Raw genomic sequence first — 25710 nt, 5'->3', positions numbered from 1 at the left:
GAATAGAATAGAGCAGGTTGAAAGAGAGATTGGCCTTTGGAATGTGCTGCTCAGTGAGGTGGTGCCCAGGGAGTCACCATCACTGGAAGTGTTTAGAAAGAGACTGGATGAGGCACTCAGTGCCATGGTTTAGTTGATTAGATGGTGTTGGAATGGAATGGTATGGAATGGAACGGAATAGAAAAGAATAGACCAGACCGAGTTGGAAGAGACCTTCAAGATCATCGTGTCCAACCTATCATCCAACACCACCTAATCAACTAAACCATGCAACCAAGCACCCTATCCAGTCTCCTCCTGAACACCTCCAAAGATGGTGACTCCACCACCTCCCTGGGCAGCCCATTCCAATGGGCCATCACTCTCTCTGTGCAGAACCTCTTCCTAACCTCTAGCCTAAACCTCCCCTGGTGCAGCCTGAGACTGTGTCCTCTTGCTGGGCCCGGTGATGATCAAAGTTCTTTTCCAAGCTGCTTACTCCTGTTTGGGTTTATTCTCCTGTATGAATTGTCAGTTCAAAGCACTCGAGAGAAATGATGTGATGGCTGTGCTGCAAAGCATCAGACTGGGGACCGAAAGACAACCTCCTGTGGATCGATGTACCGGGATATTCCAGGAACCTCTGTGCTGCCATAGACCTGGACTTAAACTCATTCCAGATGCCGCGGTGTGTTCCACATGACAATCGCACTCGGCACGTGAAGAGTGGCCAAGAGACTTCCCTTGTTTCCTTTGTGGAAGGCTTTTGTTTGTCCCCCGGCCCCGGGGGCCGTGTTCCTCTCGGGCAGGCTGCGGACGAGGCTGCCCTCGGCAGCAGGCGTGCCGCAAGCGGAGCGGCGAAGCTGTGTTCCTGGCAGTTCTCTCTCCGCCTGGATCAGGACAAAGGTACCGGCTGACAAGGACTTGCACTGACACAGGGTCAGAGAGCTGAGAGCACCAAAGGGTTTAATTGGTGAGAGCAACAGACTTGGTTGCTGCCACCCGCTGCTAAGGGGTCTGAGTGGGCCCCAAATGGGGTTTGGAGGCAGGTAAAGGTTTCTTTTGGCGTGTGAAGGGGATTTGTGGGCATCTAGAAGGGGTGTGGAGCCCCCTGAAAGGGTCTGGGATAGTGTCAGGGGGTTCTGGGCTGGTCCACCAGCGGGTCTGGGGACATTAGAAGCGTCTGGGGGTACCTAAAACGGAGCTGGGCGTATCAGATGGGGGGTTTGGGTGCCTCCAAAGGGGTTTTGTGGGCATCTAAGTTGGGGAATCTGTGGGGGTCCTGAAGGAGTTGGGGGGTTCTCAGTGAGGTTTTGGAGTCTCTGTGGAGTGCCTGCAGTCTCCTGGAGTGCCTGTGCTTGAAACCCCCCAGAGGCCGCGCAGAGTGGTGCTCACAGTAGCTCTGCAAGCCTGCCATGGGCTCAGGAGGCTGTGCAGCGGTTAAACCTTTTCTTTTGCTCAAGCACAATCTTTCTGAATTCTTTTCTTGGATTTTTTTTTTTTCCCAGGGTGATGTGAAACTGTCTGATTTTGGGCTAAGCACAGCTGTTCAGAAGTCTCAGAGACCTGAGCTCTACAGGAACCTTGAACCCAAGCAGCCAGTGCCTTCTGTGAGTACAAGCTGTCCTTGCTCAACGTGGAAGTAGTTGAGAGCTGAAGCCAGACCACACCATAATTCCCTCAGCTTCCTCTTCTGCAGATTAAACAGTCCCAGTTCCTTCAGCCACTCCTCATAAGACTTGTTATCCAGACCCCTCACCAGCTTTGTGGCCCTTCTCTGGACTCACTCTCTCACAAGGGGTGTCCTGGGGAACACCACTTGTGCCCGGCCGGCCACCGGCTGGGTTTAACTCTGTTCCCCACCGCTCTTGGGGCCCGGCCATCCATCCTGTTCTGCTGTCCAGCAGTCCCTTTGAAAAAAAATCCATCTGAAAAAAGAAGTAGCAGAGAAGGAAAGCTGAAGCTGCAAAGACTGCAGTCCCCTCAGTTCTTGTGGTACCCTCTGTGAGACCCTAAGCCACCTGAACTGAGCCGGTCAGGCAGCCAAGCTAGTGCAGCAGTGTCTTCTGGAGAGTTGATAGGAGCCAGTTCTGTGGGGTTTGTTGAAGTGAGTGGCCAGTCGTTCTACATGAACAATTGTCTTAGTGCTAGCAAGCAGGAGGCTCTGAAGTGTGGTACTTTGAGAGCTCCATTCATACTTGCCCTTCAGGAGGAGCCAGCTCTTTCATTGAAGGATCTTCCTGAGCTGTCCAAGTACAATTTCTGTTGACACTTTTCAGCTCTTACATCCAGGTTGCTGACAGAGGATGTTGGGTTTGTGGGCCCTGGCAGCGACAGTTTTCCAAAGAGGAGCTCTAAGGCCAGCTGCAAGGTTAGGTTTGGATTCTCCAGGGGTGCCTGTGCTTGAAAGCCCCCCAGAGGCCGTGCAGAGTGGTGCTCGCAGTAGCTCTGTGCAAGTCTGCCATGGGCTCAGGAGGCCAGTATCTAGAGAGAGGGAGAGGGAAGGACAGTGACACTTCTAAGACAGTTTTAAAGAAATAATTATGAGAAGAGGCAAATTAATTCTGGGGACTCATGTGATATATCTGTTTAAGAGAAAAAAAAATGAAGGAGGTTTCTGACCATAACCAGGCTGACAAAGCACAGTAATGTGGTTTCCTATGGGATTCAACTCCTCCTGCATTGCACAGGACACTTCAACAGCTGTCCTGACAAGCTCTAAGTAATGAACTTAATCCACCCTGTGCAAGCAATGGGGCAAAAGATTACAAAATCCATGTATGCAATTGAGATGTGTTACGTTGGGACGCCCAGGATACACCTCATCAAGCTCTCCTAGTTTTTAGACGCAAGATGGAAGAAGGAAGGGGGAAGACAGAGCAGAAGGTCTATTTAAATATGAAACTCCTAGGCTGAAAGAAAAGAAAAACATTTTAAAGACCACTCAGTGAGACTCTGTCACCAGCATAGCTAATCACAGAATCACTGAGTGTTAGGGGTTGGAAGGGACCCCAAAATAGCATCCGGTCCAACCCCTGTGCCAGTGCAGGATCACCTGGGGCAGGTTTTGAATGTCTCCAGAGACTCCACTAACTCTCTGGGCAGCCTGCTCCAGGGCTCTGGCACACACAGTGAAAAGGTTTTCCCTTCTGTTCCTGTGGAACTTCCTCCTTTTATTCGTCGGACACAGCGAAGCCGCTGGGTCGTGTTGCTGCGGCAAGGTGACCCACCCTGTAGTTCAGGGCCTGGGTCTCTGCCTTCATGGCAGCCTGTTCCCTTGGCACCCTGTCAGCTTAACAGCCCTGTACTCGGGGTCTGTGTGACGAGTTGTGGAGCCCTCCATTCCCCCTTCTGTCCCCAGCAGCAGCCCAAGGTCCCTGTAAGCAGGGCTGGGGAGGCTGCTTTAGGCAGCTAACAGGAACCAACCTTGCCTGGCCCTTAGGGGGCTGAGGTCAGTCCCTGGGCTCCTGAAGAGGTGGTGTTGCGCTGCTGCCAGGAGGGCCGGCCCGTAGGTGGGGCACGGGCCAGAGCCTGTGGCTCCCTGTGGGGCTTTTTGGGAGTGCTGCTGAGGCCTCACTCTGTCCTGTTGGCATCCTTTGTCAGGGTAGCCAGATCCTAGGCCCGATGTCTATCGTTAGCTCAATTGCAGAATTTCCTCGTCTGCTGTTCCTGTCCGTAAATTTTTGCCAGTGCTTCTGTAATAAAAAGGTTTTTATTTCCCCTGTAACTTGCAAGCTGGTGACCTCCTTAGGAGCACCACTGTGTTGTTCACAAAGTTCTTTGCTGTTGCAAAGCTGGGAGAAGTGTGAGGTTCAGCTGATGAAGTTTCTCTCTTTTAGAAGTGTCTGCTCAGCCGTCCTCTTCCTGGATCTCGGAGCTTTGTCTCTCCCTGTTTGCGGTGCCCCGACAAGGACTTGTGCCGACACATCCTCGGGAAGCTGAAACCACCAAAGGGTTTAATGGGTTTGAGACAAAATTCACCCAACTCCTTCTGCGGTGGTGTACGGGAAAGAGTCGGTAGGGGAAGCCGCAGGACAGCCTGCAGCAAAGCTCAGGACTTGTTCCCTCGCCTCTTCCTTCTGCGCGTGTCCTCGTCGGCCGCCTGTAAGCGAGACGCTTCGCCAGCTGGCTTGTTTGAATTCAGTAAAGTTATGGCATGGAAGTTATCTGGTAGGAGTCGTTGCTAAACAGATGTAGTTGAAGCTTTGTATCTTCCGTTCTCTCTACTAGTTATTCTAATCTTGCCCTGTTGGTTTAGCCCATCAGTTTTCATGTTCTCTTCATCTATTAGTAGCAGAAGAAAGGGCCCCTTGATTCCAGTATTTCTTGCTGTAGTTCAGAGGTAGAGTTGGCTTTCCCTCTGACCTTTTACACTTTTACTTTGTGTTAAGTGGAACCCAAAACTGAATAGGATACTTTGTGTAAAGCTTGAGCAGCCCTTAACTTTCGAATTATTATACTGCATGCACTACTGCTTTGCAACATTCACAGGACTGTGGTGGTGTCAGACAGTTCACTTGCATTTAGCTCCTCAGGGGCCAGGCCTTCCTTTGGGCTGATAGTCTTGGCCAAAGCTGCAATGTTCAGTCCTCGCTGTGAAAGGCAGGAGGTGCTGGCTGGGCAGTTTGCTTTATTTTGTGCCTTTCTGGGGGCGAATCAAAGGGAGTGGGGGGATTGTGGGTGGGCTGGTTCTGCCACGTGGGGCAGGGGGCTGCTGCAGCAGAGGAGCAGGTGAGCGAGGGCTGGGGGCCCCCCCCTAAAGTGCTGAAAATTCTCCGAGGGCACCACACTATCTTTAAAAGTGTAAGTACTGGGGTGAGGCGAGGCGGAGGCAAACCTCTGGTTTGCAGCTGGAGAGGGAGGGCTTGGAGTGACTGGTGCGTAAGAAAGCTTTGGAAAGGACCCCTGTCTGCCCTCTCTGCTTCTAAAAGGCTTTTAGCATTGGAAAATAAAACCCACGTGGGGGCCCGGCTGCTGCCCACGCCCAGGGAGGTGCTCAGTGCTGCCACCCGGTGTGTAACGGCCGGCAGTGCAGCCGTGCCGTGGCGTGTGTCGCCCCGGGGGAGCTCAATGCTGCCACCCGGTGTGTACTGGCCGGCAGTGCAGCCGTGCCGCGGCGTGTGCCGCCCCGGGGGAGCTAATTTCTGCAGCCTAACTGCGCTGAATGCTCGAAAATTCTTAGGGGGAGAGCGGAGAGCTTGACTCGAGCGTCGCTATGGATCCGGCGCCTGCGCCCTAGCCCGGATCTGCTTCCCAGTCGCTTCCAGTTCTCTGCCAGTCCTTTGGTGGGGGGAAACTGTTGGGACCGGGAGGGCACCGGGAGGAGGCCATTACTGTGTAGTTTGGTAATACCGACGGCTGCAGCTGGTGCTGAGCTAAACAGAATGATCACAGAAGGCTTTTGCTCTGAAGCCAGAGCTGCCTGCTGGCGGAACGAACGTTTTTCTGACAGCTCTTGGAGGAACATTTCTGTACAGGTGTTCCCCAGGGCTCCTCAGCTGCTCAGAACTCAACGTGTTGTCTTGGAGGGGAATAAAACCCAATGGAAAGCTGAGAGTGAGGTGACAACGCAGGCACCGCCCCCCCCGGCGTGGCACCGCCCCCCCAGCGTGGCACCGCCCCCTCAGCGTGTCACCGCCCCCCTCCAGCGTGGCACCGCCTCCCCCAGCGTGTCACCGCCCCCCCTCCAGCGTGTCACCGCCCCCCCCAGCGTGTCACCGCCCCCCTCCAGCGTGTCACCGCCTCCCCCAGCGTGGCACCGCCCCCCCAGCGTGTCACCGCCCCTCCCAGCGTGTCACCGCCCCCCTCCAGCGTGTCACCGCCCCCCTCCAGCGTGTCACCGCCCCCCCCAGCGTGTCACCGCCCCCCTCCAGCGTGTCACCGCCCCCCTCCAGCGTGTCACCGCCCCCCTCCAGCGTGTCACCGCCCCCCTCCAGCGTGTCACCGCCCCCCTCCAGCGTGTCACCGCCCCCCTCCAGCGTGTCACCGCCCCCCTCCAGCGTGTCACCGCCCCCCCCCGCGTGGCACCGCCCCCCCAGCGTGGCACCGCCCCCGCCCAGCGTGTCACCACCCCCCTCCAGCGTGTCACCGCCCCCCAGCCTGAACCCCACCCCCCAGCATGGCACCGCCCTCAACAACATGGCGCCAGATGCTTTCAGGGTTGTGGCTGGTAGAGGTTGCAGCTCTTCTGCTGTGTCCCAGGTCAGTGCCAGTCTCTGCTGCTTTGTGGGGTTTCTCTATAGCAGCCGCTGGAGGTGCGCGGGGCTTGGGGGGGTGGCCACCGGCGGGGCAGCGCGGGGCTTTTGGGGGGGGGGGGGGGGGGGGGGGGCGTGTCCGGGCTTGACCGGTGGGGCTCTGCGGGGGTGGCGGCTGCTGCCTCAACCGTACCCAGAGGCCCCGTGGGAGCTCAATGCTGCCACCCGGTGTGTAATGGCCGGCAGTGCAGCCGTGCCGCGGCGTGTGCCGCCCCGGGGGAGCTCAATGCTGCCACCCGGTGTGTAATGGCCGGCAGTGCAGCCGTACCGCGGCGTATAGCGCCCCGTGGGAGCTCAGTGCTCAACCCTGTGTGTAATGGCCGCAGTGCAGCCGTGCCGCGGCGTGTGCCGCCCCGTGGGAGCTAATTTCTGCAGCCTAACTGCGCCGAATGCTCGAAAATTCTTAAGGGAAGAGCGGAGAGCGGAGAGCTTGACTCGAGTGTCGCTATGGATCCGGCGCCTGCGCCCTAGCCCGGCTCTGCTGGCGCCAGAGGGGCAGCGTCCCGGTGGTCGCTATGGATCCGGCGCCTGCGCCCTAGCCCGGCTCTGCTCGCGCCAGGGGGGCAGCGTCCCGGTGGTCGCTATGGAAAAAAAATCCATCTGAAAAAAGAAGTAGCAGAGAAGGAAAGCTGAAGCTGCAAAGATTGCAGTCCCCTCAGTTCTGGTTGTAGCCGGGTAGGGGTTGGTCTCTTCTCCCAGGCAAGCAGCACCAGAACAAGAGGACACAGTCTCAAGCTGTGCCAGGGGAGGTTTAGGCTGGATGTTAGGAAGAGGCTTACAGCTTGGCCAAAGACTCTTCCGATCCCTGTCTTCTGGTCGTGACCAGCAGCGTGCACGGGTGGCCAAGAAGGCCACTGGCAACCTGGCCAATATCAGGAACAGTGTGGCCAGCAGGAGCAGGGAGGTCATTCTGCCCCTGCACTTGGCACTGGTTAGGGCACACCTTGAGTCCCGTGTCCAGTTCTGGGCCCCTCCGTTTAAGCAAGACGTTGAGTTGCTGGAAGGTGTCCGGAGAAGGGCAACAAAGCTGGGGAGGGGTTTGGAGCACAGGCCTGTGAGGAGAGGCTGAGGGAGCTGGGGTTGCTTAGCCTGGAGAAGAGGAGGCTCAGGGGAGACCTTCTTGCTTTCTACGACTCCCTGAAGGGAGGTTGTAGCCAGGTGGGGGTTGGTCTCTTCTTCCAGGCAAGCAGCACCAGAACAAGAGGACACAGTCTCAAGCTGTGCCAGGGGAGGTTTAGGCTAGAGGTTAGGAAGAGGTTCTGCACAGAGAGAGTGATTGCCCATTGGAATGGGCTGCCCAGGGAGGTGGTGGAGTCACCATCTTTGGAGGTGTTCAGGAGGAGACTGGATAGGGTGCTTGGTTGCATGGTTTAGTTGATTAGGTGGTGTTGGATGATAGCTTGGACACGATGATCTTGAAGGTCTCTTCCAACCTGGTCCGGTCCATTCCATCCCATTCCAATCAACTAAACCATGGCACTGAGTGCCTCATCCAGTCTCTTTCTAAACACTCCCAGTGATGGTGACTCCACCACCTCCCTGGGCAGCACATTCCAAAGGCCAATCTCTCTTTCAACCTGCTCTATTCTATTCTATGAAGACCTTCTTCCTAACATCCTGGTTTCATTGGTGAGAGCAACAGACTTGGTTGCTGCCACCCGCTGCTAAGGGGTCTGAGTGGCCCCCAAATGGGGTTTGGAGGCAGGTAAAGGTTTCTTTTGGCGTGTGAAGGGGATTTGTGGGCATCTAGAAGGGGTGTGGAGCCCCCTGAAAGGGTCTGGGATAGTGTCAGGGGGTTCTGGGCTGGTCTACCAGCGGGTCTGGGGACATTAGAAGCGTCTGGGGGTACCTAAAATGGAGCTGGGCGTATGAGATGGGGGGTTTGGGTGCCTCCAAAGGGGTTTTGTGGGCATCTAAGTTGGGGAATCTGGGGGGGTCCTGAAGGAGTTGGGGGGTTCTCGTCAAGCTATGAGCAGACACACAGAGAGATGTTAACGGACTTTCTTTGATCATTCCAGGTCTGGTGTGCTGGGACTGGCAGGATCTTCCTGAGCTGTCCATGTACAGTTTCTGTCGACACCCTTCAGCTCGTACATCCGGTTTGCTGACAGAGGGTGTGGGGTTTGTGGGGCCCGGCAGCGAGAGCTTTCCAAAGAGGAGCTCTTCAGGGCAGCTCCAAGGTTAGGTTTGGATTCTCCTGGAGTCGCACACAGAACGACTCTCACGATTCCAGTGGTCTAATTTCATAGCTGCATTTTCATCTCTCTGCCTAGGTGACAGGACGACCTCACTAATGAAGAGAGATAGCCTGAGCTCTGCAGGAACCTTGAACCCAAGCAGCCAGTGCCTTCTGTGAGTACAAGCTGTCCTTGCTCAACGTGGAAGTAGTTGAGAGCTGAAGCCAGACCACACCATAATTCCCTCAGCTTCCTCTTCTGCAGATTAAACAGTCCCAGTTCCCTCAGCCACTCCTCATAAGACTTGTTATCCAGACCCCTCACCAGCTTTGTGGCCCTTCTCTGGACTCACTCTCTCACAAGGGGTGTCCTGGGGAACACCACTTGTGCCCGGCCGGCCACCGGCTGGGTTTAACTCTGTTCCCCACCGCTCTTGGGGCCCGGCCATCCATCCTGTTCTGCTGTCCAGCAGTCCCTTTGAAAAAAAATCCATCTGAAAAAAGAAGTAGCAGAGAAGGAAAGCTGAAGCTGCAAAGACTGCAGTCCCCTCAGTTCTGGTTGTAGCCAGGTGGGGGTTGGTCTCTTCTCCCAGGCAAGCAGCACCAGAGCAAGAGGACACAGTCTCAAGCTGTGCCAGGGGAGGTTTAGGCTGGATGTTAGGAAGAAGGTCTTCATAGAATAGAATAGAGCAGGTTGAAAGAGAGATTGGCCTTTGGAATGTGCTGCTCAGTGAGGTGGTGCCCAGGGAGTCACCATCACTGGAAGTGTTTAGAAAGAGACTGGATGAGGCACTCAGTGCCATGGTTTAGTTGATTAGATGGTGTTGGAATGGAATGGTATGGAATGGAACGGAATAGAAAAGAATAGACCAGACCGAGTTGGAAGAGACCTTCAAGATCATCGTGTCCAACCTATCATCCAACACCACCTAATCAACTAAACCATGCAACCAAGCACCCTATCCAGTCTCCTCCTGAACACCTCCAAAGATGGTGACTCCACCACCTCCCTGGGCAGCCCATTCCAATGGGCCATCACTCTCTCTGTGCAGAACCTCTTCCTAACCTCTAGCCTAAACCTCCCCTGGTGCAGCCTGAGACTGTGTCCTCTTGCTGGGCCCGGTGATGATCAAAGTTCTTTTCCAAGCTGCTTACTCCTGTTTGGGTTTATTCTCCTGTATGAATTGTCAGTTCAAAGCACTCGAGAGAAATGATGTGATGGCTGTGCTGCAAAGCATCAGACTGGGGACCGAAAGACAACCTCCTGTGGATCGATGTACCGGGATATTCCAGGAACCTCTGTGCTGCCATAGACCTGGACTTAAACTCATTCCAGATGCCGCGGTGTGTTCCACATGACAATCGCACTCGGCACGTGAAGAGTGGCCAAGAGACTTCCCTTGTTTCCTTTGTGGAAGGCTTTTGTTTGTCCCCCGGCCCCGGGGGCCGTGTTCCTCTCGGGCAGGCTGCGGACGAGGCTGCCCTCGGCAGCAGGCGTGCCGCAAGCGGAGCGGCGAAGCTGTGTTCCTGGCAGTTCTCTCTCCGCCTGGATCAGGACAAAGGTACCGGCTGACAAGGACTTGCACTGACACAGGGTCAGAGAGCTGAGAGCACCAAAGGGTTTAATTGGTGAGAGCAACAGACTTGGTTGCTGCCACCCGCTGCTAAGGGGTCTGAGTGGGCCCCAAATGGGGTTTGGAGGCAGGTAAAGGTTTCTTTTGGCGTGTGAAGGGGATTTGTGGGCATCTAGAAGGGGTGTGGAGCCCCCTGAAAGGGTCTGGGATAGTGTCAGGGGGTTCTGGGCTGGTCCACCAGCGGGTCTGGGGACATTAGAAGCGTCTGGGGGTACCTAAAACGGAGCTGGGCGTATCAGATGGGGGGTTTGGGTGCCTCCAAAGGGGTTTTGTGGGCATCTAAGTTGGGGAATCTGTGGGGGTCCTGAAGGAGTTGGGGGGTTCTCAGTGAGGTTTTGGAGTCTCTGTGGAGTGCCTGCAGTCTCCTGGAGTGCCTGTGCTTGAAACCCCCCAGAGGCCGCGCAGAGTGGTGCTCACAGTAGCTCTGCAAGCCTGCCATGGGCTCAGGAGGCTGTGCAGCGGTTAAACCTTTTCTTTTGCTCAAGCACAATCTTTCTGAATTCTTTTCTTGGATTTTTTTTTTTTCCCAGGGTGATGTGAAACTGTCTGATTTTGGGCTAAGCACAGCTGTTCAGAAGTCTCAGAGACCTGAGCTCTACAGGAACCTTGAACCCAAGCAGCCAGTGCCTTCTGTGAGTACAAGCTGTCCTTGCTCAACGTGGAAGTAGTTGAGAGCTGAAGCCAGACCACACCATAATTCCCTCAGCTTCCTCTTCTGCAGATTAAACAGTCCCAGTTCCTTCAGCCACTCCTCATAAGACTTGTTATCCAGACCCCTCACCAGCTTTGTGGCCCTTCTCTGGACTCACTCTCTCACAAGGGGTGTCCTGGGGAACACCACTTGTGCCCGGCCGGCCACCGGCTGGGTTTAACTCTGTTCCCCACCGCTCTTGGGGCCCGGCCATCCATCCTGTTCTGCTGTCCAGCAGTCCCTTTGAAAAAAAATCCATCTGAAAAAAGAAGTAGCAGAGAAGGAAAGCTGAAGCTGCAAAGACTGCAGTCCCCTCAGTTCTGGTGGTACCCTCTGTGAGACCCTAAGCCACCTGAACTGAGCCGGTCAGGCAGCCAAGCTAGTGCAGCAGTGTCTTCTGGAGAGTTGATAGGAGCCAGTTCTGTGGGGTTTGTTGAAGTGAGTGGCCAGTCGTTCTACATGAACAATTGTCTTAGTGCTAGCAAGCAGGAGGCTCTGAAGTGTGGTACTTTGAGAGCTCCATTCATACTTGCCCTTCAGGAGGAGCCAGCTCTTTCATTGAAGGATCTTCCTGAGCTGTCCAAGTACAATTTCTGTTGACACTTTTCAGCTCTTACATCCAGGTTGCTGACAGAGGATGTTGGGTTTGTGGGCCCTGGCAGCGACAGTTTTCCAAAGAGGAGCTCTAAGGCCAGCTGCAAGGTTAGGTTTGGATTCTCCAGGGGTGCCTGTGCTTGAAAGCCCCCCAGAGGCCGTGCAGAGTGGTGCTCGCAGTAGCTCTGTGCAAGTCTGCCATGGGCTCAGGAGGCCAGTATCTAGAGAGAGGGAGAGGGAAGGACAGTGACACTTCTAAGACAGTTTTAAAGAAATAATTATGAGAAGAGGCAAATTAATTCTGGGGACTCATGTGATATATCTGTTTAAGAGAAAAAAAAATGAAGGAGGTTTCTGACCATAACCAGGCTGACAAAGCACAGTAATGTGGTTTCCTATGGGATTCAACTCCTCCTGCATTGCACAGGACACTTCAACAGCTGTCCTGACAAGCTCTAAGTAATGAACTTAATCCACCCTGTGCGAGCAATGGGGCAAAAGATTACAAAATCCATGTATGCAATTGAGATGTGTTACGTTGGGACGCCCAGGATACACCTCATCAAGCTCTCCTAGTTTTTAGACGCAAGATGGAAGAAGGAAGGGGGAAGACAGAGCAGAAGGTCTATTTAAATATGAAACTCCTAGGCTGAAAGAAAAGAAAAACATTTTAAAGACCACTCAGTGAGACTCTGTCACCAGCATAGCTAATCACAGAATCACTGAGTGTTAGGGGTTGGAAGGGACCCCAAAATAGCATCCGGTCCAACCCCTGTGCCAGTGCAGGATCACCTGGGGCAGGTTTTGAATGTCTCCAGAGACTCCACTAACTCTCTGGGCAGCCTGCTCCAGGGCTCTGGCACACACAGTGAAAAGGTTTTCCCTTCTGTTCCTGTGGAACTTCCTCCTTTTATTCGTCGGACACAGCGAAGCCGCTGGGTCGTGTTGCTGCGGCAAGGTGACCCACCCTGTAGTTCAGGGCCTGGGTCTGTGCCTTCATGGCAGCCTGTTCCCTTGGCACCCTGTCAGCTTAACAGCCCTGTACTCGGGGTCTGTGTGACGAGTTGTGGAGCCCTCCATTCCCCCTTCTGTCCCCAGCAGCAGCCCAAGGTCCCTGTAAGCAGGGCTGGGGAGGCTGCTTTAGGCAGCTAACAGGAACCAACCTTGCCTGGCCCTTAGGGGGCTGAGGTCAGTCCCTGGGCTCCTGAAGAGGTGGTGTTGCGCTGCTGCCAGGAGGGCCGGCCCGTAGGTGGGGCACGGGCCAGAGCCTGTGGCTCTCTGTGGGGCTTTTTGGGAGTGCTGCTGAGGCCTCACTCTGTCCTGTTGGCATCCTTTGTCAGGGTAGCCAGATCCTAGGCCCGATGTCTATCGTTAGCTCAATTGCAGAATTTCCTCGTCTGCTGTTCCTGTCCGTAAATTTTTGCCAGTGCTTCTGTAATAAAAAGGTTTTTATTTCCCCTGTAACTTGCAAGCTGGTGACCTCCTTAGGAGCACCACTGTGTTGTTCACAAAGTTCTTTGCTGTTGCAAAGCTGGGAGAAGTGTGAGGTTCAGCTGATGAAGTTTCTCTCTTTTAGAAGTGTCTGCTCAGCCGTCCTCTTCCTGGATCTCGGAGCTTTGTCTCTCCCTGTTTGCGGTGCCCCGACAAGGACTTGTGCCGACACATCCTCGGGAAGCTGAAACCACCAAAGGGTTTAATGGGTTTGAGACAAAATTCACCCAACTCCTTCTGCGGTGGTGTACGGGAAAGAGTCGGTAGGGGAAGCCGCAGGACAGCCTGCAGCAAAGCTCAGGACTTGTTCCCTCGCCTCTTCCTTCTGCGCGTGTCCTCGTCGGCCGCCTGTAAGCGAGACGCTTCGCCAGCTGGCTTGTTTGAATTCAGTAAAGTTATGGCATGGAAGTTATCTGGTAGGAGTCGTTGCTAAACAGATGTAGTTGAAGCTTTGTATCTTCCGTTCTCTCTACTAGTTATTCTAATCTTGCCCTGTTGGTTTAGCCCATCAGTTTTCATGTTCTCTTCATCTATTAGTAGCAGAAGAAAGGGCCCCTTGATTCCAGTATTTCTTGCTGTAGTTCAGAGGTAGAGTTGGCTTTCCCTCTGACCTTTTACACTTTTACTTTGTGTTAAGTGGAACCCAAAACTGAATAGGATACTTTGTGTAAAGCTTGAGCAGCCCTTAACTTTCGAATTATTATACTGCATGCACTACTGCTTTGCAACATTCACAGGACTGTGGTGGTGTCAGACAGTTCACTTGCATTTAGCTCCTCAGGGGCCAGGCCTTCCTTTGGGCTGATAGTCTTGGCCAAAGCTGCAATGTTCAGTCCTCGCTGTGAAAGGCAGGAGGTGCTGGCTGGGCAGTTTGCTTTATTTTGTGCCTTTCTGGGGGCGAATCAAAGGGAGTGGGGGGATTGTGGGTGGGCTGGTTCTGCCACGTGGGGCAGGGGGCTGCTGCAGCAGAGGAGCAGGTGAGCGAGGGCTGGGGGCCCCCCCCTAAAGTGCTGAAAATTCTCCGAGGGCACCACACTATCTTTAAAAGTGTAAGTACTGGGGTGAGGCGAGGCGGAGGCAAACCTCTGGTTTGCAGCTGGAGAGGGAGGGCTTGGAGTGACTGGTGCGTAAGAAAGCTTTGGAAAGGACCCCTGTCTGCCCTCTCTGCTTCTAAAAGGCTTTTAGCATTGGAAAATAAAACCCACGTGGGGGCCCGGCTGCTGCCCACGCCCAGGGAGGTGCTCAGTGCTGCCACCCGGTGTGTAACGGCCGGCAGTGCAGCCGTGCCGTGGCGTGTGTCGCCCCGGGGGAGCTCAATGCTGCCACCCGGTGTGTACTGGCCGGCAGTGCAGCCGTGCCGCGGCGTGTGCCGCCCCGGGGGAGCTAATTTCTGCAGCCTAACTGCGCTGAATGCTCGAAAATTCTTAGGGGGAGAGCGGAGAGCTTGACTCGAGCGTCGCTATGGATCCGGCGCCTGCGCCCTAGCCCGGATCTGCTTCCCAGTCGCTTCCAGTTCTCTGCCAGTCCTTTGGTGGGGGGAAACTGTTGGGACCGGGAGGGCACCGGGAGGAGGCCATTACTGTGTAGTTTGGTAATACCGACGGCTGCAGCTGGTGCTGAGCTAAACAGAATGATCACAGAAGGCTTTTGCTCTGAAGCCAGAGCTGCCTGCTGGCGGAACGAACGTTTTTCTGACAGCTCTTGGAGGAACATTTCTGTACAGGTGTTCCCCAGGGCTCCTCAGCTGCTCAGAACTCAACGTGTTGCCTTGGAGGGGAATAAAACCCAATGGAAAGCTGAGAGTGAGGTGACAACGCAGGCACCGCCCCCCCCGGCGTGGCACCGCCTCCCCCAGCGTGTCACCGCCCCCCTCCAGCGTGTCACCGCCCCCCCAGCGTGTCACCGCCTCCCCCAGCGTGGCACCGCCCCCCCCAGCGTGTCACCGCCCCTCCCAGCGTGTCACCGCCCCCCCCAGCGTGTCACCGCCCCCCTCCAGCGTGTCACCGCCCCCCCAGGCGTGGCACCGCCCCCCCCAGCGTGTCACCGCCCCCTCAGCGTGTCACCGCCCCCCTCCAGCGTGGCACCGCCTCCCCCAGCGTGTCACCGCCCCCCTCCAGCGTGTCACCGCCCCCCCAGCGTGTCACCGCCCCCCTCCAGCGTGTCACCGCCTCCCCCAGCGTGGCACCGCCCCCCCCAGCGTGTCACCGCCCCTCCCAGCGTGTCACCGCCCCCCCAGCGTGTCACCGCCCCCCCTCCAGCGTGTCACCGCCCCCCCAGCGTGTCACCGCCCCCCTCCAGCGTGTCACCGCCCCCCCTCCAGCGTGTCACCGCCCCCCCTCCAGCGTGTCACCGCCCCCCCTCCAGCGTGTCACCGCCCCCCTCCAGCGTGTCACCGCCCCCCCCCGCGTGGCACCGCCCCCCCAGCGTGGCACCGCCCCCGCCCAGCGTGTCACCACCCCCCTCCAGCGTGTCACCGCCCCCCAGCCTGAACCCCACCCCCCAGCATGGCACCGCCCTCAACAACATGGCGCCAGATGCTTTCAGGGTTGTGGCTGGTAGAGGTTGCAGCTCTTCTGCTGTGTCCCAGGTCAGTGCCAGTCTCTGCTGCTTTGTGGGGTTTCTCTATAGCAGCCGCTGGAGGTGCGCGGGGCTTGGGGGGGTGGCCACCGGCGGGGCAGCGCGGGGCTTTTGGGGGGGGGGGGGGGGGGGGGGGCGTGTCCGGGCTTGACCGGTGGGGCTCTGCGGGGGTGGCGGCTGCTGCCTCAACCGTACCCAGAGGCCCCGTGGGAGCTCAATGCTGCCACCCGGTGTGTAATGGCCGGCAGTGCAGCCGTGCCGCGGCGTGTGCCGCCCCGGGGGAGCTCAATGCTGCCACCCGGTGTGTAATGGCCGGCAGTGCAGCCGTACCGCGGCGTATAGCGCCCCGTGGGAGCTCAGTGCTCAACCCTGTGTGTAATGGCCGCAGTGCAGCCGTGCCGCGGCGTGTGCCGCCCCGTGGGAGCTAATTTCTGCAGCCTAACTGCGCCGAATGCTCGAAAATTCTTAAGGGAAGAGCGGAGAGCGGAGAGCTTGACTCGAGTGTCGCTATGGATCCGGCGCCTGCGCCCTAGCCCGGCTCTGCTCGCGCCAGGGGGGCAGCGTCCCGGTGGTCGCTATGGAAAAAAAATCCATCTGAAAAAAGAAGTAGCAGAGAAGGAAAGCTGAAGCTGCAAAGATTGCAGTCCCCTCAGTTCTGGTTGTAGCCGGGTAGGGGTTGGTCTCTTCTCCCAGGCAAGCAGCACCAGAACAAGAGGACACAGTCTCAAGCTGTGCCAGGGGAGGTTTAGGCTGGATGTTAGGAAGAGGCTTACAGCTTGGCCAAAGACTCTTCCGATCCCTGTCTTCTGGTCGTGACCAGCAGCGTGCACGGGTGGCCAAGAAGGCCACTGGCAACCTGGCCAATATCAGGATCAGAGTGGCCAGCAGGAGCAGGGAGGTCATTCTGCCCCTGCACTTGGCACTGGTTAGGGCACACCTTGAGTCCCGTGTCCAGTTCTGGGCCCCTCCGTTTAAGCAAGACGTTGAGTTGCTGGAAGGTGTCCGGAGAAGGGCAACAAAGCTGGGGAGGGGTTTGGAGCACAGGCCTGTGAGGAGAGGCTGAGGGAGCTGGGGTTGCTTAGCCTGGAGAAGAGGAGGCTCAGGGGAGACCTTCTTGCTTTCTACGACTCCCTGAAGGGAGGTTGTAGCCAGGTGGGGGTTGGTCTCTTCTTCCAGGCAAGCAGCACCAGAACAAGAGGACACAGTCTCAAGCTGTGCCAGGGGAGGTTTAGGCTAGAGGTTAGGAAGAGGTTCTGCACAGAGAGAGTGATTGCCCATTGGAATGGGCTGCCCAGGGAGGTGGTGGAGTCACCATCTTTGGAGGTGTTCAGGAGGAGACTGGATAGGGTGCTTGGTTGCATGGTTTAGTTGATTAGGTGGTGTTGGATGATAGCTTGGACACGATGATCTTGAAGGTCTCTTCCAACCTGGTCCGGTCCATTCCATCCCATTCCAATCAACTAAACCATGGCACTGAGTGCCTCATCCAGTCTCTTTCTAAACACTCCCAGTGATGGTGACTCCACCACCTCCCTGGGCAGCACATTCCAAAGGCCAATCTCTCTTTCAACCTGCTCTATTCTATTCTATGAAGACCTTCTTCCTAACATCCTGGTTTCATTGGTGAGAGCAACAGACTTGGTTGCTGCCACCCGCTGCTAAGGGGTCTGAGTGGCCCCCAAATGGGGTTTGGAGGCAGGTAAAGGTTTCTTTTGGCGTGTGAAGGGGTTTTGTGGGCATCTAGAAGGGGTGTGGAGCCCCCTGAAAGGGTCTGGGATAGTGTCAGGGGGTTCTGGGCTGGTCTACCAGCGGGTCTGGGGACATTAGAAGCGTCTGGGGGTACCTAAAATGGAGCTGGGCGTATGAGATGGGGGGTTTGGGTGCCTCCAAAGGGGTTTTGTGGGCATCTAAGTTGGGGAATCTGGGGGGGTCCTGAAGGAGTTGGGGGGTTCTCGTCAAGCTATGAGCAGACACACAGAGAGATGTTAACGGACTTTCTTTGATCATTCCAGGTCTGGTGTGCTGGGACTGGCAGGATCTTCCTGAGCTGTCCATGTACAGTTTCTGTCGACACCCTTCAGCTCGTACATCCGGTTTGCTGACAGAGGGTGTGGGGTTTGTGGGGCCCGGCAGCGAGAGCTTTCCAAAGAGGAGCTCTTCAGGGCAGCTCCAAGGTTAGGTTTGGATTCTCCTGGAGTCGCACACAGAACGACTCTCACGATTCCAGTGGTCTAATTTCATAGCTGCATTTTCATCTCTCTGCCTAGGTGACAGGACGACCTCACTAATGAAGAGAGATAGCCTGAGCTCTGCAGGAACCTTGAACCCAAGCAGCCAGTGCCTTCTGTGAGTACAAGCTGTCCTTGCTCAACGTGGAAGTAGTTGAGAGCTGAAGCCAGACCACACCATAATTCCCTCAGCTTCCTCTTCTGCAGATTAAACAGTCCCAGTTCCCTCAGCCACTCCTCATAAGACTTGTTATCCAGACCCCTCACCAGCTTTGTGGCCCTTCTCTGGACTCACTCTCTCACAAGGGGTGTCCTGGGGAACACCACTTGTGCCCGGCCGGCCACCGGCTGGGTTTAACTCTGTTCCCCACCGCTCTTGGGGCCCGGCCATCCATCCTGTTCTGCTGTCCAGCAGTCCCTTTGAAAAAAAATCCATCTGAAAAAAGAAGTAGCAGAGAAGGAAAGCTGAAGCTGCAAAGACTGCAGTCCCCTCAGTTCTGGTTGTAGCCAGGTGGGGGTTGGTCTCTTCTCCCAGGCAAGCAGCACCAGAGCAAGAGGACACAGTCTCAAGCTGTGCCAGGGGAGGTTTAGGCTGGATGTTAGGAAGAAGGTCTTCATAGAATAGAATAGAGCAGGTTGAAAGAGAGATTGGCCTTTGGAATGTGCTGCTCAGTGAGGTGGTGCCCAGGGAGTCACCATCACTGGAAGTGTTTAGAAAGAGACTGGATGAGGCACTCAGTGCCATGGTTTAGTTGATTAGATGGTGTTGGAATGGAATGGTATGGAATGGAACGGAATAGAAAAGAATAGACCAGACCGAGTTGGAAGAGACCTTCAAGATCATCGTGTCCAACCTATCATCCAACACCACCTAATCAACTAAACCATGCAACCAAGCACCCTATCCAGTCTCCTCCTGAACACCTCCAAAGATGGTGACTCCACCACCTCCCTGGGCAGCCCATTCCAATGGGCCATCACTCTCTCTGTGCAGAACCTCTTCCTAACCTCTAGCCTAAACCTCCCCTGGTGCAGCCTGAGACTGTGTCCTCTTGCTGGGCCCGGTGATGATCAAAGTTCTTTTCCAAGCTGCTTACTCCTGTTTGGGTTTATTCTCCTGTATGAATTGTCAGTTCAAAGCACTCGAGAGAAATGATGTGATGGCTGTGCTGCAAAGCATCAGACTGGGGACCGAAAGACAACCTCCTGTGGATCGATGTACCGGGATATTCCAGGAACCTCTGTGCTGCCATAGACCTGGACTTAAACTCATTCCAGATGCCGCGGTGTGTTCCACATGACAATCGCACTCGGCACGTGAAGAGTGGCCAAGAGACTTCCCTTGTTTCCTTTGTGGAAGGCTTTTGTTTGTCCCCCGGCCCCGGGGGCCGTGTTCCTCTCGGGCAGGCTGCGGACGAGGCTGCCCTCGGCAGCAGGCGTGCCGCAAGCGGAGCGGCGAAGCTGTGTTCCTGGCAGTTCTCTCTCCGCCTGGATCAGGACAAAGGTACCGGCTGACAAGGACTTGCACTGACACAGGGTCAGAGAGCTGAGAGCACCAAAGGGTTTAATTGGTGAGAGCAACAGACTTGGTTGCTGCCACCCGCTGCTAAGGGGTCTGAGTGGGCCCCAAATGGGGTTTGGAGGCAGGTAAAGGTTTCTTTTGGCGTGTGAAGGGGATTTGTGGGCATCTAGAAGGGGTGTGGAGCCCCCTGAAAGGGTCTGGGATAGTGTCAGGGGGTTCTGGGCTGGTCCACCAGCGGGTCTGGGGACATTAGAAGCGTCTGGGGGTACCTAAAACGGAGCTGGGCGTATCAGATGGGGGGTTTGGGTGCCTCCAAAGGGGTTTTGTGGGCATCTAAGTTGGGGAATCTGTGGGGGTCCTGAAGGAGTTGGGGGGTTCTCAGTGAGGTTTTGGAGTCTCTGTGGAGTGCCTGCAGTCTCCTGGAGTGCCTGTGCTTGAAACCCCCCAGAGGCCGCGCAGAGTGGTGCTCACAGTAGCTCTGCAAGCCTGCCATGGGCTCAGGAGGCTGTGCAGCGGTTAAACCTTTTCTTTTGCTCAAGCACAATCTTTCTGAATTCTTTTCTTGGATTTTTTTTTTTTCCCAGGGTGATGTGAAACTGTCTGATTTTGGGCTAAGCACAGCTGTTCAGAAGTCTCAGAGACCTGAGCTCTACAGGAACCTTGGACCCAAGCAGCCAGTGCCTTCTGTGAGTACAAGCTGTCCTTGCTCAACGTGGAAGTAGTTGAGAGCTGAAGCCAGACCACACCATAATTCCCTCAGCTTCCTCTTCTGCAGATTAAACAGTCCCAGTTCCTTCAGCCACTCCTCATAAGACTTGTTATCCAGACCCCTCACCAGCTTTGTGGCCCTTCTCTGGACTCACTCTCTCACAAGGGGTGTCCTGGGGAACACCACTTGTGCCCGGCCGGCCACCGGCTGGGTTTAACTCTGTTCCCCACCGCTCTTGGGGCCCGGCCATCCATCCTGTTCTGCTGTCCAGCAGTCCCTTTGAAAAAAAATCCATCTGAAAAAAGAAGTAGCAGAGAAGGAAAGCTGAAGCTGCAAAGACTGCAGTCCCCTCAGTTCTTGTGGTACCCTCTGTGAGACCCTAAGCCACCTGAACTGAGCCGGTCAGGCAGCCAAGCTAGTGCAGCAGTGTCTTCTGGAGAGTTGATAGGAGCCAGTTCTGTGGGGTTTGTTGAAGTGAGTGGCCAGTCGTTCTACATGAACAATTGTCTTAGTGCTAGCAAGCAGGAGGCTCTGAAGTGTGGTACTTTGAGAGCTCCATTCATACTTGCCCTTCAGGAGGAGCCAGCTCTTTCATTGAAGGATCTTCCTGAGCTGTCCAAGTACAATTTCTGTTGACACTTTTCAGCTCTTACATCCAGGTTGCTGACAGAGGATGTTGGGTTTGTGGGCCCTGGCAGCGACAGTTTTCCAAAGAGGAGCTCTAAGGCCAGCTGCAAGGTTAGGTTTGGATTCTCCAGGGGTGCCTGTGCTTGAAAGCCCCCCAGAGGCCGTGCAGAGTGGTGCTCGCAGTAGCTCTGTGCAAGTCTGCCATGGGCTCAGGAGGCCAGTATCTAGAGAGAGGGAGAGGGAAGGACAGTGACACTTCTAAGACAGTTTTAAAGAAATAATTATGAGAAGAGGCAAATTAATTCTGGGGACTCATGTGATATATCTGTTTAAGAGAAAAAAAAATGAAGGAGGTTTCTGACCATAACCAGGCTGACAAAGCACAGTAATGTGGTTTCCTATGGGATTCAACTCCTCCTGCATTGCACAGGACACTTCAACAGCTGTCCTGACAAGCTCTAAGTAATGAACTTAATCCACCCTGTGCAAGCAATGGGGCAAAAGATTACAAAATCCATGTATGCAATTGAGATGTGTTACGTTGGGACGCCCAGGATACACCTCATCAAGCTCTCCTAGTTTTTAGACGCAAGATGGAAGAAGGAAGGGGGAAGACAGAGCAGAAGGTCTATTTAAATATGAAACTCCTAGGCTGAAAGAAAAGAAAAACATTTTAAAGACCACTCAGTGAGACTCTGTCACCAGCATAGCTAATCACAGAATCACTGAGTGTTAGGGGTTGGAAGGGACCCCAAAATAGCATCCGGTCCAACCCCTGTGCCAGTGCAGGATCACCTGGGGCAGGTTTTGAATGTCTCCAGAGACTCCACTAACTCTCTGGGCAGCCTGCTCCAGGGCTCTGGCACACACAGTGAAAAGGTTTTCCCTTCTGTTCCTGTGGAACTTCCTCCTTTTATTCGTCGGACACAGCGAAGCCGCTGGGTCGTGTTGCTGCGGCAAGGTGACCCACCCTGTAGTTCAGGGCCTGGGTCTGTGCCTTCATGGCAGCCTGTTCCCTTGGCACCCTGTCAGCTTAACAGCCCTGTACTCGGGGTCTGTGTGACGAGTTGTGGAGCCCTCCATTCCCCCTTCTGTCCCCAGCAGCAGCCCAAGGTCCCTGTAAGCAGGGCTGGGGAGGCTGCTTTAGGCAGCTAACAGGAACCAACCTTGCCTGGCCCTTAGGGGGCTGAGGTCAGTCCCTGGGCTCCTGAAGAGGTGGTGTTGCGCTGCTGCCAGGAGGGCCGGCCCGTAGGTGGGGCACGGGCCAGAGCCTGTGGCTCCCTGTGGGGCTTTTTGGGAGTGCTGCTGAGGCCTCACTCTGTCCTGTTGGCATCCTTTGTCAGGGTAGCCAGATCCTAGGCCCGATGTCTATCGTTAGCTCAATTGCAGAATTTCCTCGTCTGCTGTTCCTGTCCGTAAATTTTTGCCAGTGCTTCTGTAATAAAAAGGTTTTTATTTCCCCTGTAACTTGCAAGCTGGTGACCTCCTTAGGAGCACCACTGTGTTGTTCACAAAGTTCTTTGCTGTTGCAAAGCTGGGAGAAGTGTGAGGTTCAGCTGATGAAGTTTCTCTCTTTTAGAAGTGTCTGCTCAGCCGTCCTCTTCCTGGATCTCGGAGCTTTGTCTCTCCCTGTTTGCGGTGCCCCGACAAGGACTTGTGCCGACACATCCTCGGGAAGCTGAAACCACCAAAGGGTTTAATGGGTTTGAGACAAAATTCACCCAACTCCTTCTGCGGTGGTGTACGGGAAAGAGTCGGTAGGGGAAGCCGCAGGACAGCCTGCAGCAAAGCTCAGGACTTGTTCCCTCGCCTCTTCCTTCTGCGCGTGTCCTCGTCGGCCGCCTGTAAGCGAGACGCTTCGCCAGCTGGCTTGTTTGAATTCAGTAAAGTTATGGCATGGAAGTTATCTGGTAGGAGTCGTTGCTAAACAGATGTAGTTGAAGCTTTGTATCTTCCGTTCTCTCTACTAGTTATTCTAATCTTGCCCTGTTGGTTTAGCCCATCAGTTTTCATGTTCTCTTCATCTATTAGTAGCAGAAGAAAGGGCCCCTTGATTCCAGTATTTCTTGCTGTAGTTCAGAGGTAGAGTTGGCTTTCCCTCTGACCTTTTACACTTTTACTTTGTGTTAAGTGGAACCCAAAACTGAATAGGATACTTTGTGTAAAGCTTGAGCAGCCCTTAACTTTCGAATTATTATACTGCATGCACTACTGCTTTGCAACATTCACAGGACTGTGGTGGTGTCAGACAGTTCACTTGCATTTAGCTCCTCAGGGGCCAGGCCTTCCTTTGGGCTGATAGTCTTGGCCAAAGCTGCAATGTTCAGTCCTCGCTGTGAAAGGCAGGAGGTGCTGGCTGGGCAGTTTGCTTTATTTTGTGCCTTTCTGGGGGCGAATCAAAGGGAGTGGGGGGATTGTGGGTGGGCTGGTTCTGCCACGTGGGGCAGGGGGCTGCTGCAGCAGAGGAGCAGGTGAGCGAGGGCTGGGGGCCCCCCCCTAAAGTGCTGAAAATTCTCCGAGGGCACCACACTATCTTTAAAAGTGTAAGTACTGGGGTGAGGCGAGGCGGAGGCAAACCTCTGGTTTGCAGCTGGAGAGGGAGGGCTTGGAGTGACTGGTGCGTAAGAAAGCTTTGGAAAGGACCCCTGTCTGCCCTCTCTGCTTCTAAAAGGCTTTTAGCATTGGAAAATAAAACCCACGTGGGGGCCCGGCTGCTGCCCACGCCCAGGGAGGTGCTCAGTGCTGCCACCCGGTGTGTAACGGCCGGCAGTGCAGCCGTGCCGTGGCGTGTGTCGCCCCGGGGGAGCTCAATGCTGCCACCCGGTGTGTACTGGCCGGCAGTGCAGCCGTGCCGCGGCGTGTGCCGCCCCGGGGGAGCTAATTTCTGCAGCCTAACTGCGCTGAATGCTCGAAAATTCTTAGGGGGAGAGCGGAGAGCTTGACTCGAGCGTCGCTATGGATCCGGCGCCTGCGCCCTAGCCCGGATCTGCTTCCCAGTCGCTTCCAGTTCTCTGCCAGTCCTTTGGTGGGGGGAAACTGTTGGGACCGGGAGGGCACCGGGAGGAGGCCATTACTGTGTAGTTTGGTAATACCGACGGCTGCAGCTGGTGCTGAGCTAAACAGAATGATCACAGAAGGCTTTTGCTCTGAAGCCAGAGCTGCCTGCTGGCGGAACGAACGTTTTTCTGACAGCTCTTGGAGGAACATTTCTGTACAGGTGTTCCCCAGGGCTCCTCAGCTGCTCAGAACTCAACGTGTTGTCTTGGAGGGGAATAAAACCCAATGGAAAGCTGAGAGTGAGGTGACAACGCAGGCACCGCCCCCCCCGGCGTGGCACCGCCCCCCCAGCGTGGCACCGCCCCCTCAGCGTGTCACCGCCCCCCTCCAGCGTGGCACCGCCTCCCCCAGCGTGTCACCGCCCCCCTCCAGCGTGTCACCGCCCCCCCCAGCGTGTCACCGCCCCCCTCCAGCGTGGCACCGCCCCCCCCAGCGTGTCACCGCCCCTCCCAGCGTGTCACCGCCCCCCTCCAGCGTGTCACCGCCCCCCTCCAGCGTGTCACCGCCCCCCCCAGCGTGTCACCGCCCCCCTCCAGCGTGTCACCGCCCCCCTCCAGCGTGTCACCGCCCCCCTCCAGCGTGTCACCGCCCCCCTCCAGCGTGTCACCGCCCCCCTCCAGCGTGTCACCGCCCCCCCTCCAGCGTGTCACCGCCCCCCCTCCAGCGTGTCACCGCCCCCCTCCAGCGTGTCACCGCCCCCCCCCGCGTGGCACCGCCCCCCCAGCGTGGCACCGCCCCCGCCCAGCGTGTCACCACCCCCCCTCCAGCGTGTCACCGCCCCCCAGCCTGAACCCCACCCCCCAGCATGGCACCGCCCTCAACAACATGGCGCCAGATGCTTTCAGGGTTGTGGCTGGTAGAGGTTGCAGCTCTTCTGCTGTGTCCCAGGTCAGTGCCAGTCTCTGCTGCTTTGTGGGGTTTCTCTATAGCAGCCGCTGGAGGTGCGCGGGGCTTGGGGGGGTGGCCACCGGCGGGGCAGCGCGGGGCTTTTGGGGGGGGGGGGGGGGGGGGGGGGCGTGTCCGGGCTTGACCGGTGGGGCTCTGCGGGGGTGGCGGCTGCTGCCTCAACCGTACCCAGAGGCCCCGTGGGAGCTCAATGCTGCCACCCTGTGTGTAATGGCCGGCAGTGCAGCCGTGCCGCGGCGTGTGCCGCCCCGGGGGAGCTCAATGCTGCCACCCGGTGTGTAATGGCCGGCAGTGCAGCCGTACCGCGGCGTATAGCGCCCCGTGGGAGCTCAGTGCTCAACCCTGTGTGTAATGGCCGCAGTGCAGCCGTGCCGCGGCGTGTGCCGCCCCGTGGGAGCTAATTTCTGCAGCCTAACTGCGCCGAATGCTCGAAAATTCTTAAGGGAAGAGCGGAGAGCGGAGAGCTTGACTCGAGTGTCGCTATGGATCCGGCGCCTGCGCCCTAGCCCGGCTCTGCTGGCGCCAGAGGGGCAGCGTCCCGGTGGTCGCTATGGATCCGGCGCCTGCGCCCTAGCCCGGCTCTGCTCGCGCCAGGGGGGCAGCGTCCCGGTGGTCGCTATGGAAAAAAAATCCATCTGAAAAAAGAAGTAGCAGAGAAGGAAAGCTGAAGCTGCAAAGATTGCAGTCCCCTCAGTTCTGGTTGTAGCCGGGTGGGGGTTGGTCTCTTCTCCCAGGCAAGCAGCACCAGAACAAGAGGACACAGTCTCAAGCTGTGCCAGGGGAGGTTTAGGCTGGATGTTAGGAAGAGGCTTACAGCTTGGCCAAAGACTCTTCCGATCCCTGTCTTCTGGTCGTGACCAGCAGCGTGCACGGGTGGCCAAGAAGGCCACTGGCAACCTGGCCAATATCAGGATCAGAGTGGCCAGCAGGAGCAGGGAGGTCATTCTGCCCCTGCACTTGGCACTGGTTAGGGCACACCTTGAGTCCCGTGTCCAGTTCTGGGCCCCTCCGTTTAAGCAAGACGTTGAGTTGCTGGAAGGTGTCCGGAGAAGGGCAACAAAGCTGGGGAGGGGTTTGGAGCACAGGCCTGTGAGGAGAGGCTGAGGGAGCTGGGGTTGCTTAGCCTGGAGAAGAGGAGGCTCAGGGGAGACCTTCTTGCTTTCTACGACTCCCTGAAGGGAGGTTGTAGCCAGGTGGGGGTTGGTCTCTTCTTCCAGGCAAGCAGCACCAGAACAAGAGGACACAGTCTCAAGCTGTGCCAGGGG

The 25710-nt window shown here is 56.2% G+C and overlaps 3 long non-coding RNA genes across 3 annotated transcripts; all 3 read left to right on the top strand.

The window, feature by feature from the left end:
* The first annotated feature begins 365 nt into the window (after window positions 1–365).
* LOC137455175 (uncharacterized) lies at window positions 366–4464 on the top strand. Its single transcript, XR_010990789.1, has 3 exons — window positions 366–885; window positions 1488–1589; window positions 3819–4464. It is a non-coding gene; the product is annotated as an uncharacterized lncRNA (long non-coding RNA).
* A 3721-nt stretch (window positions 4465–8185) lies between these two features.
* LOC137455172 (uncharacterized) lies at window positions 8186–13550 on the top strand. The gene is made up of 5 exons (XR_010990786.1): window positions 8186–8413; window positions 8507–8585; window positions 9601–9971; window positions 10574–10675; window positions 12905–13550. It is a non-coding gene; the product is annotated as an uncharacterized lncRNA (long non-coding RNA).
* A 3792-nt stretch (window positions 13551–17342) lies between these two features.
* On the top strand, window positions 17343–22707 carry LOC137455170 (uncharacterized). The gene is made up of 5 exons (XR_010990784.1): window positions 17343–17570; window positions 17664–17742; window positions 18758–19128; window positions 19731–19832; window positions 22062–22707. It is a non-coding gene; the product is annotated as an uncharacterized lncRNA (long non-coding RNA).
* The last annotated feature ends 3003 nt before the right edge of the window (window positions 22708–25710 follow it).

The sequence above is a fragment of the Melanerpes formicivorus genome, unplaced genomic scaffold (assembly GCF_026170545.1).
Source record: "Melanerpes formicivorus ecotype bairdi unplaced genomic scaffold, bMelFor1.0.p_v2 SCAF_92, whole genome shotgun sequence".
NCBI lineage: Eukaryota > Metazoa > Chordata > Aves > Piciformes > Picidae > Melanerpes > Melanerpes formicivorus.
The sequence above is the reverse complement of the archived record's forward strand: the minus strand, read 5'-3'. Positions and strand labels throughout refer to the sequence as shown.